Source organism: Pelecanus crispus, chromosome Z (genome assembly GCF_030463565.1).
Source record: "Pelecanus crispus isolate bPelCri1 chromosome Z, bPelCri1.pri, whole genome shotgun sequence".
In the NCBI taxonomy this organism is placed as follows: Eukaryota; Metazoa; Chordata; class Aves; order Pelecaniformes; family Pelecanidae; genus Pelecanus; species Pelecanus crispus.
In genome coordinates this window covers 39014682-39034614 of record NC_134676.1, presented here as the reverse complement: position 1 = coordinate 39034614, position 19933 = coordinate 39014682, and positions in this window count along the sequence as shown.

The following is a 19933-nucleotide window of genomic DNA, read 5'->3' as shown; positions in this document are numbered from 1 at the left end:
GCGCCCTCAATAGTAGTAAGGAAAGAAATGACAGTTTCTCTCCTGTTTTCCTAATGATTCTTTCTGTTCTCTTCACTGGCTGAAAATGCAGCAAAGGTAATACTAATTTCAGTAGCTTCCTGCTTTTCATGTGCTTAAATCTGTCTGGCTCAAGTAACCTCTTTCTTTACAACTGTGATTGGCAGGCTTCTTTCCTGCCTCCCTCTTTCACTCCCTATCATTTAATATCTGTTGTTATCAGTTCAGAAATTAAGAAGTTTCCTGCCTTCACTGAAGGATTTTAATTCTTTCACTTTTTACCTTTTTTGCTGTTGTTTCAGTTGTCCCTCTTCAATATTTAATGTTATAGCCCAAATTTTTAGAGTAAGTTTTCTCTCCTAGGAAAGGCAGAGTGTATTGTTTTGCTGTGTGCTCCAAGGCTCTCATACTAATTGCTGTCTGAAGTGTTAGGAAATTAATCCTTACAGGGTTGGAAGAGGCTAACAAATGTAGACAGTTAAGAGAAAACCAGACTTCTAGAAGTAACTTTTTCCGGCAAGGCTTCTGCAAAATTCCAGAAACGATAAAAGAGTAGGAGTAAGTATGTTGACATTTTCAGTTTTAGCCCTTTTCCTAGAGTTAATGCTCACGCTCTTTAAACCACTGACATCTATGCGGGCTCTCCTCATTTTTTCTAGAAATTATGCTCTGACCAGGTATTGCTAACTTCCTTAGAAAAGATGGTGGAACAGGCCTAACCTTTCCTCCCATCATATTACAGACAGACAAAAAACTATGACTCATTTGATATCAGATATCATTTTGATACTAACTTTTCAATCTACTTATACAGCATCAGTGGTCATTAAAAATAAGAGCTGCTCAGGAAGATGCTTGAAATATGTTTAGCAATACTTTATTTGAAATCTACAGTACAGTGCCTTTTGTTACATGACTTCTTAGTTGCTGTAGTATTGCAATTCCAAACATCTATAAAATTTCCATTTTCTATGATATGCTATTTGAGAAGTAGTAATTTTTTAAAATAAACAGCAAAAATGCCTTAGTAATAAAACCCATAAACTTCCCAGCATTACTGTGAGTGGTTCAAATATTCAAGTAGTTAGAGGAACTAATTTGAAACAAAGACACTACAGGGAAAAAAAATCAATTCATGCCTTACTACAACAGCTGCTATGCTTTTGAAAACTTGATAACTTGAAGATGAACAATCTCAAAGCCAGCACAAATTTACTTTCAGACCTACGTAGCCTACTGGATGCCCCCATAAGATTAAAGCACATTGTTTGCAGCACTTTAAAGTAACTTCAGAATTATTTTCTGAACACTTGAAGAGCGCTCAGTAGTGAGCAAGTACTGGAAGAGGGATACTCTTTTGTGATCTCAGACATACATTTTTAATGGTTGCAGATTTTCTACCTCCTCTTAAAATTGCTCTAAGAAAGATGCACGCAATTTAATTTGACACTAAGCTACTGTGACCACTCATCCCTTATGTTAAAGAACATCTGTCTTACATTCTTCTGGTCACATGAGTGAGAAAGCAGAAGTAATAAACTCTTTGCAAAGACACACTAAGCAATGTAATTTTTTATTAAATCTTGCTATTGGTGTAAAAACCTGTCTGAAAAAAACCCTCTGTTTTAACAAATACCATGCACAAAGCAGTAATGATGCTTTTTTTTTAGCCTTTTTTGTAGTCCTAAAGTGGCAAAGAATTGCAATAAAAATAAAAAAGCCCTCCATAAAATCAGGACTACATCTTTATGTTTAAAGTTTGACCTGCACAGATAAATTACTTTGTTATTTACCCTTGCAACTGAGGTAAAGAAGTTGGATTACAAGGAATGACACTTCTGAAAATTTTCCTTAAATGGTACTGCAAATGGTGTGGCAAAGGCTGGTCCAACATGTGCACTGGTATAATTTTATTGTAAAGATGTGGTGAGTACTGCTTGTCAGGTGTTGATTTGAAACACGGGTTTAAAATTCCCAAGCAAGTTTCCATCCTTGCTCCCAGGAGACCTCTGGCCATCAGATGGCTTTCCTCTTCTAAGGTGGCTGGTAGCTCCTCAGTGCCAAAAAGTTCAAAGGAGTGACATGAAGACACTGGAAAAAGAAATAGATTAATTTTGGAACTTGGCTTGGACAAATAAAAATCCTTTCACACTCCTCCTAGCCACACAACTCTTCCTTCTTCCTAGCTCTCCCTCCTGTACTTGCCCCATCCCCTGGAGACCAAATACTGAGCCAGCGGGAAGGTTTTAACTGTTTACTGGTTTTGACTTGCGTTGTTCTGTTTCCTGAATATATTCTTGTTTTCCCAAATTACTCATAATTCCAGGCTTTTTTAATGCAGCTCCTTTACCTCCAAAAGGTCCTGTCAATTCATAGATCTTAAAGATAGAGAAATGGTTTTTCTTAGCAAGGAGAAATTAAAAAAAAAAAAAATCTCGTCTGGCCAAGTACATTTCAAGTCTAGACCAGTTCAAGTGTAGCTAAAGGCGATGCAAAAAGAACAGGGCTCTGTGGACTTAATTGTCTGCTGTCTTTGCTCCCATCCCCATCCAGGAAAGGACCGTGACACTGACTGTAGAGATAACTTGCTGTCCAAACAGAAAACACACTCCTGAAGTGATGATTTTATTTGAGCAACCAATCATGGCAGCAGTTATTAAGTTTTCTGTTTCTAATGCAAAAGAAATTCCTTGGAAACTTATCGTGACATGTGAGATGGAGAACAGCTTGCCAAAGAGACAACAGTTCTACTGTGACCTCTTAGACCATCTGTCCTGAAATTTCCTTTTAAAGAAATTTGAAAACACAGCAAAGCACAAGGTGGCTGCTTTGAAGAGCTGCAGGAAAGTGCCACTGAATTTTCTAAAAACCTGAACACAGCTGAAAGGTTGAAAGTTGATGGAGGACTGGGTAGGAATGATTAGCTAAATTGTGTAAATGCTTCACAAGCTTTATGTTAGGAAATGGCCGGGTGTTCTAAAAATTTAGGAAAATCAAGACTTAAAGATAAAATGTGTGGAAACTATTATGCCATTCTTATCTCACTGGAGGAGAGGAAATAATATTTCCCTTCTGTAAACCAGACATGAACAGAGCATGGAGATCTGCAAATACTGATTATGCTGAGGCTGGACTTCAAAATAAAAGTTAATCTCTGTTGGTCACATATGGAGTCACATATGGAGTCTTAAGAAGAAAGCAAGGAATGATTTCAGTTTAGTAAATAGCTTTTATAGTATCATCAGTTAGTGTAGAAGATAATAATAATTTTTAAAAACCCAAACCCTTGATAACTGATTGCATGGTGAAGGGCAATAGAAATTCAGGCTTAGAAGGAAAACTAGAGTATATGCCAAGTGGAGTAGAAATGCTCTGTAAGGCGCTCTGAGACAAAGTTTTCCTGATCCTTCATGTGCATTAGATTGTTCTCATTTTTAAAGCAGCTTTATCTGAGTGTATTTCACCACAAGTTGGTCTTTACAGCCATTAGCTGTGTGTTATAGTCTCCTCCCCGCCTCATCCTACAACTAATTCATTACACTGTTTTTTGAATCTAAGGATGCACTGTTTGAACATTTGACATTTGGCATTGCTAGTCCTACCTGGTCCCCATGTTCCTGCTCACTAGTCATCAGAAATTTTATTGCTAGGGAAGAATTTCAGGGAATTGATGTTATCTCTGTTCAAAGATTTGGAAAAGAAAGCAGCAGCAAGATTTGCCAACTGCCTGATTTGTTTCAGTGTAAAAGCCAGAAGGAAGCCCCACTTCTTGAAGGCAGCAAGTAATCTTCAAGGAATCTCAGAATAAATTCCTTTTACAATGACAAGATATAGGTGCTATTTGTCACCTGTTAGGACTCAATCATGTAATCCTTGATCACTTTTTTAACTTTTCTTTGCAAATAAGTCTTGCAAAAATCTACAAATGCAAGTATGAACTGTGAGATAAGCTCTATAAATTATAAACTGTTGTGGTGTTATGCAACAGCTGAAGCATGGCTCAATTTACCTCTAGGTATGCTTACTAAGTCAGTCATGTTTGGATGCATTTTACTTCTTCTGTTGCATCAGCCCCTTTTTAGCATCGCTCCACAGACGCAATCTGAAGTGTTTCTTCAAAGTAGAAGAACTATGCTTTGAAATAATTATGAATGCTATGGAGAACTGAGGTGAAGGGAGATTCTTTCTACTTTCATTTCTCTTCTCTCACAGCTCCTTTTTCCCTAACATGCAAGCACCACAAGTTGTCTCAGACACATATCTTCACTGAGCAGCAAGTTCTCTAAGGCTGGCATTTTGCACAGAACATAATAACTGTGCACAACAATGATTCAAAGTTGATCACAATTAATGGTTGAAAGTTTGCTCCCTTACACAAAAATCACCAGCTTAAAAAACAGGTTTATAAAACTATTTCTACTACAAATTGCTTTTCTACATTTATTACACAAATTCACAGTCCTGAGTGAAATACAAATTCACTTTTTATAGACTTCTGGATTAGCTTCATGAATTAAAAGGTGCTTTCCACTAATAAAATTAGCCTTGATCCTGTAAATAATTTTTAAATACCTCCACTGAATGCTCTTCAGTCCAAATTATATGCAATACTAGCAATATCTTCGTGTGGGAAGCCACTAAACTGCTTTTAATACATGATCCTGGTTCATGCTGAACAAAGAAATCCCCTATTTTATAGAATTATGTGACGCTTATCATATACAGATTAGCAGTTCACTTTTGTGCCACCTATGTTTAGATCTTCCCCTCAACTATAGCAGTGCCATAAAAAAGCACCAAGATCCTCTTGATGCTAATCTTCTGTTCCTTGTTTTTCCATCTTTTTTGCCTTTTTACTGTGTGATTCAGACTAATTCATTTGAATATACACTCTCTCAGCTTACACAGCCCCATACATGCAAGTGTATTCAAAAGCCAGATAAAACAAAACCAATGTGGAGAGTGTTTTGAATGCTCAGGTATGAAGCAGACCTGAAATTTCAGGTAAAGTGTAAATCCTAGTTATTTGGGGATACAGCCATTGTTTTGGAGTTTAGGAAGAATCTGGTCTCCTGCACAAGGTGTAGTCCCTGACACTGTGTAACTGACCAATTGCAGCACCAATGGTTCTGGTAGGTGACCAGTTGGTCATTTTATGAAAAACAGGGTATTGGCCACTGCCAAAACCACAGTAGTGTGCTGGAGGGACCAAATTGCTTGATCTGCCGTTTCTATTCTAATTCCAACATATTTCACACAGCTTAGTCTTTAAATGCATTTAGCACACCAGATTTAGCTTCAAAGTACACCTAAATAGCTCTCATTTCTGATAAAATATCATACCAAATTTCATTTTCCTTACAAAAAAAGAAAAAAAAAATATTGAATGGTACCTCTTGATCTGTAGGATATAATCATCCTCCTTAAAAGCTGGAACACCATGTGCTCCAACATATAACAGCACAGACTGGATGTACATTTATTGCACATGTATAAACCACAATTTTATTGGAAAAGCTCATCTGGCAAAATAATAAGAGCAACCAGCATATTCATTTTCTAAAATACAATATTGAAAATATAAATCAAAATCAGTGAGAGATATCCTTATTTTATGGTAAACTTGACTTAAAATATAACCAGTCCAACATCAGTCTTTGGGGAGAGAAAATATTTTTGCGTTCAATTAAAGTGGTGATATTAATTTATATGAAAAAAATCTAATATCCTAAATTCTGAGAAATAGCAAGTTGTGGAACTGGCAGATAATTTCCTTTCTATAACAAGACATATTCCAACCTGTATGTAGTAATTGTACCATACACACCAAGTGCCTCTCCTTCCCTTGTAGATACATGCAATATTGAAATTCATGGAGGTGCTTCAGATGCAGAAACATTAGCAAACCAAGGGTTGGTACCACAAGAGTTTGAAGTTTCTGTGCCATGGCACGGAGGAAATGCAATGGGTTAGAACTATGTTTTCTTTAAAAAATATTAGCATGACCTACAATATCTTTCAAACTTTAACTGATTGTTTTGGTTTATGCTTAAAAATAATCTTACTAATTATAGTGTTTTAATAACACCTGTTAGATTTAATGTTAAAAGCATTGCAAATGAAACATCTACGTTGTCCTCCAAAATCTGAATTTGAGACTGTACAAACTCCTCTCTAGCAGTTCTTCCTTAACACATAGCCAGAATTAACCATTGACTGTAATGCATTTTCCGTTTCATTAAAACATGGTCTTGAAAATCCCAGGTATTCACCATTATTCCTTGGAAGTCTTTATCACAGATTTGATCCCCTCCTGCGTCACAGCATCTTGCTCCAGAGTGACCAGCCAGGCACTTTGAATGCGATAGCCAAGAGCTAGCCCTTGGAGGCCAGTCATGGGTGTAGACAGTTTTAACCCACTGCTGATGATTAGCTAGGGGTAGATGGCAATATTACTTTTATTGATTTTATTATGAGCATTTGTAGGGTTCCTTAGGTAAGACTAACCAAGAATTTTCCAGGGTCCATTGTTATCGCTTGTTGGATAGATAAAGCAATAGTTTCTCCATCTTTGCAATCTGGGAATTTTGGCAGTATCCACAAGTTCAGACTTCTGGCACGTTGTTGGGAGTGTAACAGCTGTGCCAACCACCTTATATTCAGCAGTTTAATTTCATAATATTGTGACAGAAAACTTTCAATTCAAAGATATATTTTCAAAGTTAACAAAGATTCACATGTAAGACTTTTACTAATGCCTTTTCTCTCCTGAAAAAGAAAAAAACAAACCTTGCTTTAGTATTGCAAAAGACCTTTTTTGAGAAGTGTCACAGCAGATGCTGCCTCTGCGCAAGCAAACCATCAGTAAAAAGCTGACACTTAATTCCCTGTTGATGATGCCCTCAAATCTTTCACATCCCCATGGGCTGAGCATCAGTTTATACTCGCTGGAAGCCAGCCAACTGCCCAGGCAATGTGAGCACTGAGAGATTTAGCAGCTTTAGTTTTGTGGGAACATTTTATTCTTAACTGTTATGAGACAACTGACTCATACTTTCTCTTTAGATCTGAAATTTGTGGAGGCTTAACACAAAGGCAGTAGGGGTACAGGGTTTTGCTCCTGCAAAAGTTTTTAGCAGTGGTTTTGCCTCAGCCAGATTCAGGCAAAGCCTTCTTTTTGTAATTTCAGAGCAAACCTCCCCCATTTTAGTCAGGACAGTCAAGTCAATTAATTTAAGGTTTTTTAAATATTTCCAAAACCGGATTTAAATTGTTACCTACAAGCCACATGGCACCAATCATGCATTCAACTGTAAAAGAAAGAGCAACACTGTACAAGGCCTATCAGAGCTACCTGGGCCAGAGTTTGATGCCAGAAACTAGCAATGCAGAATGGAAAACCTTGGAAAAGTGAGCAACTGATAGCTAACCCTGAACTGAATCCAAAGTTTAGCCAACTCCTAGATCCTTTATGAAGGACAGATATCATCCTTATGTCTACTCAGATCATTGTTTTCAACAATGGGTCAAAAACCTGGATAAAGTTCAAGACAATAGAAAAGCTGCTTAGGTTGAAGGCAGTGTCTAGATGTAACAATGGGACCATGAGGGACTGAAAGGAAAAATCTGGAAAAATTAAGAAGCATAATTCGGTTAAGTGTTTTAATTCCCTTCCCATGACACAGCAGGGAGCCCAATGAAATATTCTTGTGTTAGTGTGTGTGATGACACCAACCATTCTTGGTCCTGTGAATTGAATCATAACCAAAATTGCTGTTTCAAGTAAATAATATCAATCATTTAAGAAGATTAAAGTATTAATCTTCAAGGAAAGGAATCAGCAGTCATTTCTTCTGGGAGAAAATTGGAAAGGAGACTAAAAGTTTTTTATCAGGAGAAATACTGAGTACTCCTAACTCCTTTCTAAAAAAATCCTTTAGGCGTTCTTCATCTTTACAGACAAAAAAGAAAAAGGAAAAATATCTGCTTTCAGCATAACACATTTATAGAAGTAGATAAGAAGCACAAGTTTTGCCATGCATAATTTTCTGCATAATATTAAAAGCAGTGTGATTACATTTATAGTAATTGATAAGGTTCTTACTTGATAATGACTAGAGGTCGGGAGTTTAAAAGCTACAGTGGAACTTACTTTCCCCACAAAACCAAAACAAAACAACAAAGCAACAAAGCAACAAACAAACAAACAAACAAACAAAACCTAGGAGAGGATTTAAAGCTATATTCTGGTTTGTTGTGAATCACTGTTTTCTAGGGCAAGGGTTTCTTTTTGTTAACTCCTTTGTTAAATCATGATCCCATACCTCATATTTTTTTCTGTGTTTTTCTTCCTAATTCTTATTTCTTTCATCTTAATACTATAGTACACTTCTTTAAAAGATTTAAGTTTGCAGATAGGAGACAATGATCTGTAAAAAATTGCAGGTAAAATTATACAAAAACAGAAAGAAAGATTTAAAGATTACACTCTTTATTATATTGCCAGATATCTTAATTTTAATACAAGTTCTGTGATATTTGGCTTTTTTCCTTTCAAGCCTGGGCTGCCAGAAATCAAAATATTTTATAAGAATCTCAGTGCACTTTTTATTAAAAGTTCAGACATTTCTAGCCCTCATAACTGTGAAAAAACCCTCAGAAGAGCAAAGAAACTACAAATTTAAGGCTAGAAACAGATGAAAAAGGTTATTTTCCTGCCAACCATTTTTTTAAAAGAGAAAGCATGAAAACATTTTTGTAATTCACAAAATATTTACAAAAAATAAACAAGTATTGCTATCCTTATATTGCCATTTTAAAAAAAAATGTTGTTTCAAAACTTTTCTATTTTCTAAACAAGTGATAACTAATCCCGTTGCACACATTAAGCTAAAAATTAAGACATGTTTCCCAACTGTAAAGCTCTGGCTGCTGAAAGAGCATTAAGATTTGCACACAGCCATGCCATTGCCTGTGGCAAAATGTAACATTTAGGCAGAGGCACTTTGCTTTACAGTCCTTCATCACCTAGCACATGCAGCTAAATCTAAACTGTTAGGTTCCTGCCGTTACACATAGAATGGCACTCATGTCCATACTGTCAACATTTTTGAGATGAACACCAGTCGAGCTGAGCATTAAACCCAGCTTCTGTAAAAGCAAAGCACATTTAAAGGCCGGGACTCCACATTTATTTCAGCATAGTTCAGAGCAACTTTTAGAGAAAAGGCAAAAAAAAAAAGGGGGAAGTATAAAGCTTTGCATACCTTTGCTGTGGAGCTACCAACTCCTATGCCTAAGTTTCTGGTTAGGGTCTCTAGATGGCTGACTTCATGTGCCCGTTCTGATTGTCCACTGGCTCCCAGATCCCCAAACCAGGCTTTTATGGACACCTAGGCCACAAGCCCCCCTTTTCCAGGCCATAGCTGTGGGTTCACTTTAATGCAGCATGAATGCATGCCCCTGCTGGCACACACCAATCGTTTTCAGACAAATCACTTTCTTTACCCTGCCTGACACACAGCCTCACAAGTGCCTGTGCCAGCAGGAGCGATGAGTGGTGGTGAAGGAACATCACTTCTCCTAGAATTAGCACAGATTTTTATTGGATTGAAGCGACTCAGTAACCACAGCCTCTGGCTATGCAACTGTTGAGTACTTCTCAAAGAATGACGCAGGAAGATTTTGGGTAACAGGAAGGCATCAGCTACAGAAAAAGAGAAAAGAGAACATGGGACTAAAAACAGAACCAGGTGAACTTCATCCCTTTGGTGACACATTACTTTATCCGTTTGTGCCACATATAGTCCTTCTTTGGCTGACCATCCTGCCATATGCATTTCCTAACAAGTAGCAGTCATCAAAGATAGCTTTCTAGTGCAATTATTTTACTGGCTTAATTCAGGGCTAGATACCAAATGCTGTTATCCTCTTTTGCCAATGTGTTTTCCAACTTTCATCTGACAGGTAGCCAGTGTATACACATATCAGTGTATATTTCTATCTGTGGAGAAGTTGTGTTAGAAAATGAAATAACTCAGACACCACTTGTAGGACAAAAAAGGACTAACTTTACCCTTATCTTGCTCTCAGACATTGAGGATGAATGTGGCTTGATTTGGGCTCCTAGTGATGTAGACATTAAGAAGCTGTCAGCCTGTGAACCTTTCCACTCGTCCATTCTTCATCTACCTAATCACAGGAGGTGACTTAACTGCCAGTACATTTTCTCCACACACATATATATATGTGCATATGTCATTCATGTCCACCCTCTCCCTAAAATGAGTTATGTGTCCAAATTAATTGGAACAACTTGAGTGACTTGCCTGGACATAACAGTAGGAGATGACACAGGGAAGGTGACTCTTGCTGTATATTAGTACACCAGAAGGTATCATCTATATCATTGTATTCACAAGGAGCACATAGACATACACACAGACTATAACTATACATATATAGTGCACAGTTTGTACACAAGATCAAATCCAGCTCATCATGTCACTCCATGGGAGGAAAGTTAAACTCTCTTTTTCTAGTCTTAGGGCAGTATGTTAATGCTCATTGAAAGATGATGCTCATTGCATCTCTACCTCATCTGTAGCAGCTTATTCTCACCTCTGTCAAATGTTGCTATTTCTACCTTCTGCTTGGCATTTAAATTCTGCCTACTTTCTCTTCAGATAATTTTGATATTCATGCAGGGTATGGAGCAAACAAGTGATTTCTTTCTGGAAGGCCCCCTCTCTCCCCTTCCTTAATGGCAAAAAATGTTGATCTCTAAATCCCGGGGCTAACTGGTATAATGTCCCCCGAGACAGTACTTCACCGTGTCTGAAATGGCTGCAGCCAATATCAAATTTGATCCTTATGTACAAGAATTATTTTTACAGAACAGCTCACAGAAGAACCATTAATTGGTTTCTACATATCCTTGCAGAGAAAAGTGTATTCACAGGGCTGTCAGAGGTGAGTTGGTCTGAAAGTCTCCAAGATAATTACGTTGCTGACATTTGTATCACAGCAGTGCTGAAGGAACTCAGAAGGACCAGGAAGGATGAGTCACAAACAAACCTGATGGGTAACCCCTTAAATACTGGCACAGCTTTATTTCTCACAATATCCATTCACTTAGGTGTTTCCAATATTGCTTCTACCAAGGCAGTGTCTAAATATTGAGCCTCTTTTGCAGCTGTTTTTAGTAAAATGTAAACTGCAGATGCTTTCGATTTGGATAGAGGTCTTTATTTCTTTCAGAGTGCCAGTGGTACACCACTTAGAAGACTGACTGGAGTTTTACATTGCATGATGTTGTGGTGGATTGGCCCTGCCTGGATGCCAAGTGCCCACCAAAGCCACTGTATCACTCCCCTTCTCAACTGGACAAGGGAGAGAAAACAGAACGAAAAGCTCATGGGTTGAGATAAGGACAGGGAGATCACTCAGCAATTACTGTCACAGGCAAAACAGACTCGACTTGGGGAAAATTAGTTTAATTTATTGTCAGTCAAAACTGAGTAGGCCAGTGAGACATAAACCAAAATCTTAAACCACCTCCCCTCACCCTTCCCTTCTTCCTGAGCTCAACTTCGTTCTCGATTTTCTCTACTTCCTCCTGCTGAGCAGCACAGGGAGATGGGGAATGGGGGTTGTGGTGAGTTCATCACATGTCATCTCTGCTGCCCCTTGCTCCTCAGGGGAGGACTCCTCACACTCTTCTCCTGCTCCAGCATGGGGTCCCTCGTGCAGGAGGCAGTTCTCCATGAACTTCTCCAATGTGGGTCCTTCCCACGGGCTGCAGTTCTTCATGAACTGCTCCAGCATGGGTCCCTTCCATGGGGTGCAGTCCTTCAGAACAGACTGCTCCAGTGTGGGTCTCCCACAGGGTCACAAGTGCTGCCAGCAAACCTACTCCTGCATGGGCTCCTCTCTCTCCACATGGTCACAGGTCTGGCCAGGAGCCTGCTCCAGCACGGGCTTCCCATGGGGTCACAGCCTCCTTCAGGCACATCTACCTGCTTTGGCGTGGGGTCCTCCCTGGGCTGCAGGTGGATATCTGCTCCACCGTGGACCTCCATGGGCTGCAGGGGGACAGCCTGCCTCACCATGGTCTTCACCAGGGGCTGCAGGGGAATCTCTGCTCCAGTGCCTGGCGCACCTCCTCCCCTTCTTCTTCACTGGCCTTGGTGTCTGCAGGGCTGTTCCTCTCACGTATTCTCACTCCCCTCTATAGCTGCAGTTTGTGTTCCCTTGGGTTTTTTTGTTCCCACTTCTTAAATATGTTATCCCAGAGGTGCTACCACTGTTGTTAATTGACTCAGACTTGGCCAGCAGCGGGTCCATCTTGGAGCTGTCTGGCATTGGGTCTTTCGGACATAGGAGAAGCTTCTAGCAGCTTCTCACAGAAGCCATCCCTGTAGCCCCCCCCCCCCCCCGCCCTTGCTACCAAAACCTTGCCACACAAACCGATACAGATATGTAACTGCCTTCATAGTCAGGAGATTTCTACAATCTCTGTTAATTTCCAATGGTGTAAAATTAGGAAAAGGGAAAGATGGGACCTTGGAGTTCCTTAAGCATCTGAGCTCCTGCAGCAACATGCTTACCTCTGGGGTCATGTTCCCACTGGGAACTTGAAGGTATAGCTACCTGCATAAAGTTAGAGCAGTGAAACTTATGCATGTACACACATATCAACAACAGATTATTCACCAGAGGATTTATGCTGCTGTAATTCTACCAGTGTCTTTTTCCTAGGTGGACGAACTCTTGACTAGTAATCTGATGATTCATTGTTTATACCTGCTCTTCATTAAATGTTGTTGGCTCTTCATGGATTTCCACCCTGTGGAGGATGGCATCTTTAGAGAACTCATAGTAACCAAGTACTGAAATCTATGCTCCCTTCCTTCCAATCGCACAGCTTTTAGTAGCTATACAGTTTTCTGTCAGTAGATGGCCATGTCGTTTTACAGCTATTTTCCTGTTCTGATTCCTTGCATTAAATGTTAGAAAGACAAAAGCGTGTAGCTGGCCCAATGTGATCTCTTTAGGCTGCACATTATTAGAGGCAAAGGAGTTCTATCTTTGCAGGGTGTGCACACCATGGAACTTATCAAAGACTTTACAATTGAGCTTCATATGAAAACAGGTGAGAACAGTTAAAAACCTCTCCCTAAGTACAGTTCCTACCTCTCCAACCACAGGCCACTATATGCACTTTCATTTGATTAAATTAATCATGCTGTATCGAAGTCTATACCAAAAACCAGCAGGATCCTTACAAAAAAAAAATGCAAGGACTAACCCATTAATCATATTATCTCCATCACAAGGTCAGTCTTCTTTTAAAGACTTGTCAGGTTACATTTTTCTGCGTGCATTCAATAAATATTCAGTATTAACTGCAATGTTTCTTAATGATAAGGTTACAGTCAAATATTCATAACAACACAAAAATAATGGTCAGGCATCAGTACAAGAGGACCACTAGGTGCTTTCAGATTCTAGGTGAAATTTATCAGAAATCCACCTAAAACCAATGACAAACAGGAATTGGTTTTGGCATTTATTTTGCTTTGAATTGTACTGGCAAAAAGGCTTTTCAGAAGTCTGTTCCTCACACAAGTAAAATATCTGGTTGGTAATATACTCAGCCAGGATTTGGGAAGCCCTGATCTCACATCTTTTGGTTCATGTTCTTCACAGATTCCATCCCATGCCCAGAAAACTTTCCTAGGACAACTTTGAATCTAAGAAACATTGTCATTAAAAGGTCTGGTTATATTGACTTTCTCATGAAAATAGTTCGTTAGAAGTTACTGGTTATTTCTACACTTAGGTCCCATCACTGCTTGTAGATAATACAGTAAGCATCCCCAATTCTGTCCAAGAATACACATTCCTGTATAACTAACAGTTAGGTCTCAATTTAAAATAGTCTTATCATAGAATCATAGAATCGTTTAGGTTGGAAAAGACCTTTAAGATCATCCAGTCCAACCATTAACCTAACATTATCAAGTCCACCACTAAACCAATTAAGGGTAGAGTAGCAATTTCATGTTTCCTGGCTTGGTGGCTGGATTATTTATAATGCAAGTGAAAACTAGGAATCATTAAGATTGGAAAGGACCTCTAAGATCATCAGTCCAAACATCAACCCAACACCACCATGCCTACTAAACCATGCCCCAAGGTGCCACATCTACCTGTTTTTTGAACTCTTCCAGGGATGGTGACTCCACCACCTCTCTGGGCAGCCTGTTCCAATGCTTGACCACCCTTTCCGTAAAGAAATTTTTCCTAATATCCAACCTAAACCTCCCCTGGTGCGGCTTGAGCCCATTTCCTCTTGTCCTATCACTAACTACTTGGGAGGAGAGACCAACACCCACCTCACTACAACCTCCTTTCAGGTAGCTGTAGAGAGCGACAAGGTCTCCCCTCAGCCTCCTCTTCTCTAAGCTAAACAACCCCAGTTCCCTCAGCCACTCCTCGTACATGCTACATATGTGCTCCAGACCCTTCACCAGCTACTCAGTATATAAACTGGGGTGGGGGGGTTGGCCAGGGAGCAGCAATCGCTGCTCGGGGACTGTCTGGGTATTGGTCAGCGGGTGGTGAGCAATTGCAATGTGCATCACTTGCTTTGTATATTATTATTATCCTTATTAGATTGTTATTATTATAATTACCATTTTACTTTATTTCAATTATTAAACTGTTCTTATCTCAACTCAGGAGTGTTTCTCACTCTTACTCCTCCGAGGAGGGGTCTTAATGTAGGTCGAATAAGGTCTCCAAGGAGACCTTATTGCCGCCTTCCAGTACTTAAAGGGGGCCTACAGGAAGGATGAGGGCAATCTTTTTAGCAAGGCCTGTTGTGACAGAACAAGGAATAATGGATTTAAACTAAAGAAGAATAGATTTAGACTAGACATAAGAAAGAAGTTTTTTACAGTGAGGGTGGTGAAGCACTGGAACAGGTTGCCCAGAGAGGCAGTGGAGGCCCCACCCCTGGCAACATTCAAGGTCAGGTTGGACGGGGCTCTGAGCAACCTGATGTAGTTAAAGCTGTCCCTGCTCAGTGCAGGGGGGTTGGTCTAGATGACCTCTAAAGGTGCCTTCCAACCCAAAGCATTCTATGATTCTATGATTCTCTCCCCGATCCCATTGGGGCAAGGGGAGTGAGCAAGCGGCTGTGTGGTGCTTAGTTGCTGGCTGGGGCTAAACCACAACACACCTCAGGTGATATTTCCCACTACCTTCAATGTAGCCATGCAAGTTATATAAGCCATGGTGCACTATGCAATTTGTTTAGAGGGTGATGTCTTCAGAGCATGCGGAAATCACATCGTTGCACATGGATCTGCCTTCATGCTTCCAGCTGCCAAATGGTGACAGCTGAATACTCACAACAGACATTTTTTGAGACGACAGAAAAACAAATAAAGGAGTCAATTCACTCGGTAGATTTCTCTGAGCTTTTCTGAGTTACTACAAACTGCCACCAACATGTGTAACTTCTATTACAGATCTCTTTGGCAAGCTAGCCCTGTTTCCCACTCAGCTTTGACAGCCCCCTTCTCTCCCTGTAGGGTTTAAGGAACTCCTCCAGAGCAGAGACCTCACCTGCATGTACCACTTTGCCATGACCCTTTCACCCCTTGCAGAATCTGCTGGAAATGAGCTTTACAGACAACTTTAACATTGTTTGTGACTGACAACCAGATCCTACTGAAGCAGACATTAGCATACAGACAAATAAGTCACACAAAACACGGTACAGGAGCATCTTAAATTGTTGAGTAAAAGTGCTAAATCTTTCCCTGAAATAATCCAAACTTCAGATAAAATATAAGTCTGCAGAAACCCAACCCTCTCATTTATCATCTTTATAGGATATAGCCACTTGCTATCTCCATAGCGTCACATCAGTTGCAAGGTGGTGAAGTGTTACGCCCAGTGTGCAACAACAATTTGTTTCAGAAAAAAAACAACCTGTCAATCCTCTTTGGATTCACTGTGGTCATAAATTATGTTCCTGTCTGGGAATTTTGCGTGTGAGGTGGATTACTTCTATGATGTTAGGCAAAGCTATGTTTGCCCTTCTCCCTAAAGGTTTTCTCACGTTATGTTTCTGTGGGAAATGTCATATCTATCAGTGGTGACAGATGAAGCATATTTCTGTTGGTCAGGTACCAACACCAATGCCTTATGATAGCCACATCCCATGGGGAGCCTGACTGATCATAGGCTGTAGCTGTTGCACGCCATTATGGCCCGCAGTGGAGGAACAGCAGTGAGGGAAACCCTACAATGTATCACACTGCTCTGCAGGGTCTTTTATTAGAGGTCCTTTGATGATTGCTGAAGGCAGCTTAACTTCAACAGGAGCTCTTTCTTTCTTCCCTATCTCATTTCTGTTGACAATGCAGCAGGGACAGGCAAACAACCTAGATGTCAGAAGTGTCCTAAATTGCTATCTTCTGCAATCTTCTGCAGGAGCAAAAATGCCGTGTTCTGATGTAAAGCTTTGTTTCTGTTCTGTCAATGACATACTATGGTTGCTGGTTAAGTCCAAAAGATTCATCAGCCACTTGAACTTGTAACCTGGCATTTAACTTCTGAGACAAGCATCATTGTAGCTGTTTGTTATTGTAATCTGCTGGGTACCTGTGAACTGCCATTCAGCCTCAGCCCTGGCAGGTGCAGCCTGCCAGCTCCAGAATCAGTTCTGCTCACACATGCAACAAGGGCTCTCAGCATACCAGGGCCAAGGTTTTAATTGCAAGACTGTAACTGAAGCTCTTGAAGTTTCATCTGAGGAGCTTTTGTAAGGGATGATTTGGAAGATGCTGTTCAGTCTGGACTTTGAACTCTCAAAGGGATTACATGCAGATTTTTCTTGCCCAAGACAGACATAAAAGCTTTCACAGCTCATGCCCACAGGGGGAGAAATGTGGTTATGAACTGTACTGTGCACCTGCACACAAACTGCTTTGTCTCAACAAACACAGTTTCTTGCATGACCAGGAAATTAGCAGAACAATAACTGGGAAATAGTTTGACCCTCTCTCCTTTCTGAAGAGCACCCATAACCTTTCATTACTGAGCTATTTCTTCTGGCTCAGTGCCCTTTGCAAGAAACTGCTCATTTCCCCCAAGTGAAGACAGTCATTAGGAGTAAGTTTCATACATCCTTCTGTTCATTCCAATTTGCATTGCACATGCTATGTATATGTTGCAACTTCATCTGAACTGCCAGTTGCAGGCCTATACAGACTCTGGGTAAAATTTTCAGGATGGTTTAGAACTGAACTTACAGAGGAATTCAGGACATTCAGCTCCCATTATTTTACTCCCAAAACCCTCACCCTGGATCTTTAAGCATTTATGAATTGAAATCCCCTTAATTGTCAGTGAGACATTGGGCCTGTAGTCACATTAGAAAATTTCCTCTGACCTGATTTTTATTTGACTTATTTCATATCTTCAACAACATTTACAAGCCACACATCTTTTAGGTAAAATGCTTTTAATCACCATCAGCTTCTCCAAAGAAGGCAGCGGCAAGTGCATTCATTTAGCCTTTCTATTTCTCAGTTGGTGTTTGTCCTTCATTCACTGCTCCTCTGCTGTCTTAGTAGGTGTCTTCACTCTCCCTTGCTATCAACTGCACGAAAACTGGATAACTTTTCCAAAATGTAGAAACATTTTTTGTTTGTACCTCACAAGTAAGAATTTCCCGTGTGGAGACATATAATCCAAGCACAGGCAAAAGAGCTAGCAAATCCTAATGTCTACTTCCCTATGTCTACTTCTATTTCCCTAGTGCATCTTCAGCATCTCTTTCATATTTCTGCTTTTCAGTTTCTGCAATACCAGGGGGAATACTCAATTAATACCTTGTGAGAGTCAAGATTTTTAGTGTTTTGAAGGTAACAAGTATTGTTAAGCACTGTGCCACATCAGTTATTCTATTATAAAATGTCACCCTTACTTTCCATTCCAATTTTCCCTCCCAAAGGGGAAACATTTTCAGTGTTTTGGGTGGAGATACAGTGGATTTACAAAATGTAGTATTCTAAGCAATATCATGCAATGCTATTAGGATTTTTTCCATTCCCCCATCTATACACTTATTCTCTAGATGCTGGTTTTGGCATATCCAATAAAATTTGTAATTTCTGGAACATACATTTTCTTTTACAGTTGTGACACTTGCTGGGGAAAGCAGAGTTGATGACCTACTAGCTTTGTGGTTGATTATTTCAGCCAGTAAAACTCCAACATCTGTTTCTGTAATAAAAAAAAAAATCAGTAACAGCCATGTAAATCATTTTCACCTTCATTTCTACAGGACTTTAAAATGCTGGTCACCTCCAGTTCTATTTCCAGTTCTGAAATAGGTCGTAGAAGCTGAATTGATGCTATGGAATGAGATCAGTAGCTACACCTGTCCATGCAGCGAATGAAGAATCCTTTGGCTTTCTGGCCCTCTCAGGTAGTCAGATTGTACTAGGTGGGGTTGGTGAAACCACTGGTTATAACTCAGAAGAAAAAAAATGCTTTCAGTTTAACAATATGTTGGTGGTCTGGTAGTACTGTTCAGGGCATGCCTCATGTGGAAATTCCAATCTTCAGCTGGAATGTTTGTGAAAAGATAGAAATCCCACCCTAATCTGCCATGTTTTTTCAAAAAGCAGTTATGAGTTTCTTCCGTAATCCAAAATACATTTTGTGGATGCAAAAAAAATTCAATGAATAGATATTGGCCTAGGTGGGTGCTTAACTCAGTGATGCATTTGTTCTACTCCTACAGGAAGCCATCTGCAGCATTCACCCTATTCCAGCAGGGCTTTGATTTGGCCCCAAGAAGGTAGGAGATGGTTTTGCATTGAGCAGTACTAATATGCAGGCAAAGGAGTCAGTGAAGGCCCAGTGCTAGGAGAGCACTGGAATGCTCTTTGGTGGCTGATCTTCTACTTATCTCTTTTCCTTTGACCTATTTCCTCCAGCTCCTTTCTCCATGATTTTCAGCTAGCCAAGAGCATCCTCCAGTCATCTTAACCTATAACATCACTCTGCAGAATGTGGAAATGTTGACACACTTATAAAGTACTAGTTCAATAAAGCAGTTTGGTTTATGTTGCTTAGATGCCTTGGTATTTAGCTATTTAACCCAGCATTGTCCCAGCTCACACACTGTGATCATAATCTGCCTTGTTGGGGTAGTTTGCAGTTGCATAAAGTAGATTTAACTGCAGCATCAAGGCACCTGCCTAATTCTGCTGGTAGTAGGAAGCTCTTATTCTCACCACAGCCAGTTTGGTAAAGCCTTTCAATTACTGACATGCTGTTTGGCCATTACATCTCGTGTTGTAGGTGATTCACTTTGGTTATTTTTAATTCAGGGGCCAGGTTGCTGCCTGGATCCACAAGAAGCTATGTGATACAACTGTGTAGGGGTGGAAGGGAGACTAGGAATCACTTGAAGAGGTCTCAAAGGAAAAAAAAAATCCTATCTGGGATTGCCCAGGTACAGGCACAGCAAATGCAATTTTGAGTCTCAGTGCTGAGTGGCAGGAGTGGCGCTTTCTCCTCCATTTCCTCACATCACTGTGCAAACTACCCACTACTCCATCTGCCCACTGGGCAGTGTGCCAGAATTAAGAGTTTCCTATTAAACTTTGTGAAGCACTGAATAGCAATAATTTTCCATGGCTGTCCAGCCAGCCTAGGGTTGAGAAGGCAATCCAGGGTTGAGAGATTCAATTCTTTGGTCATCCAGCCCTTCTTGGTTTGCACTCAGATCAGAAAATCTCTTAAAACCAGTAGTGGGACACACATACATAAACTCCCTATCATAAAAAGACCAGAATAAAATTACAGTTTACTATGTTAGACA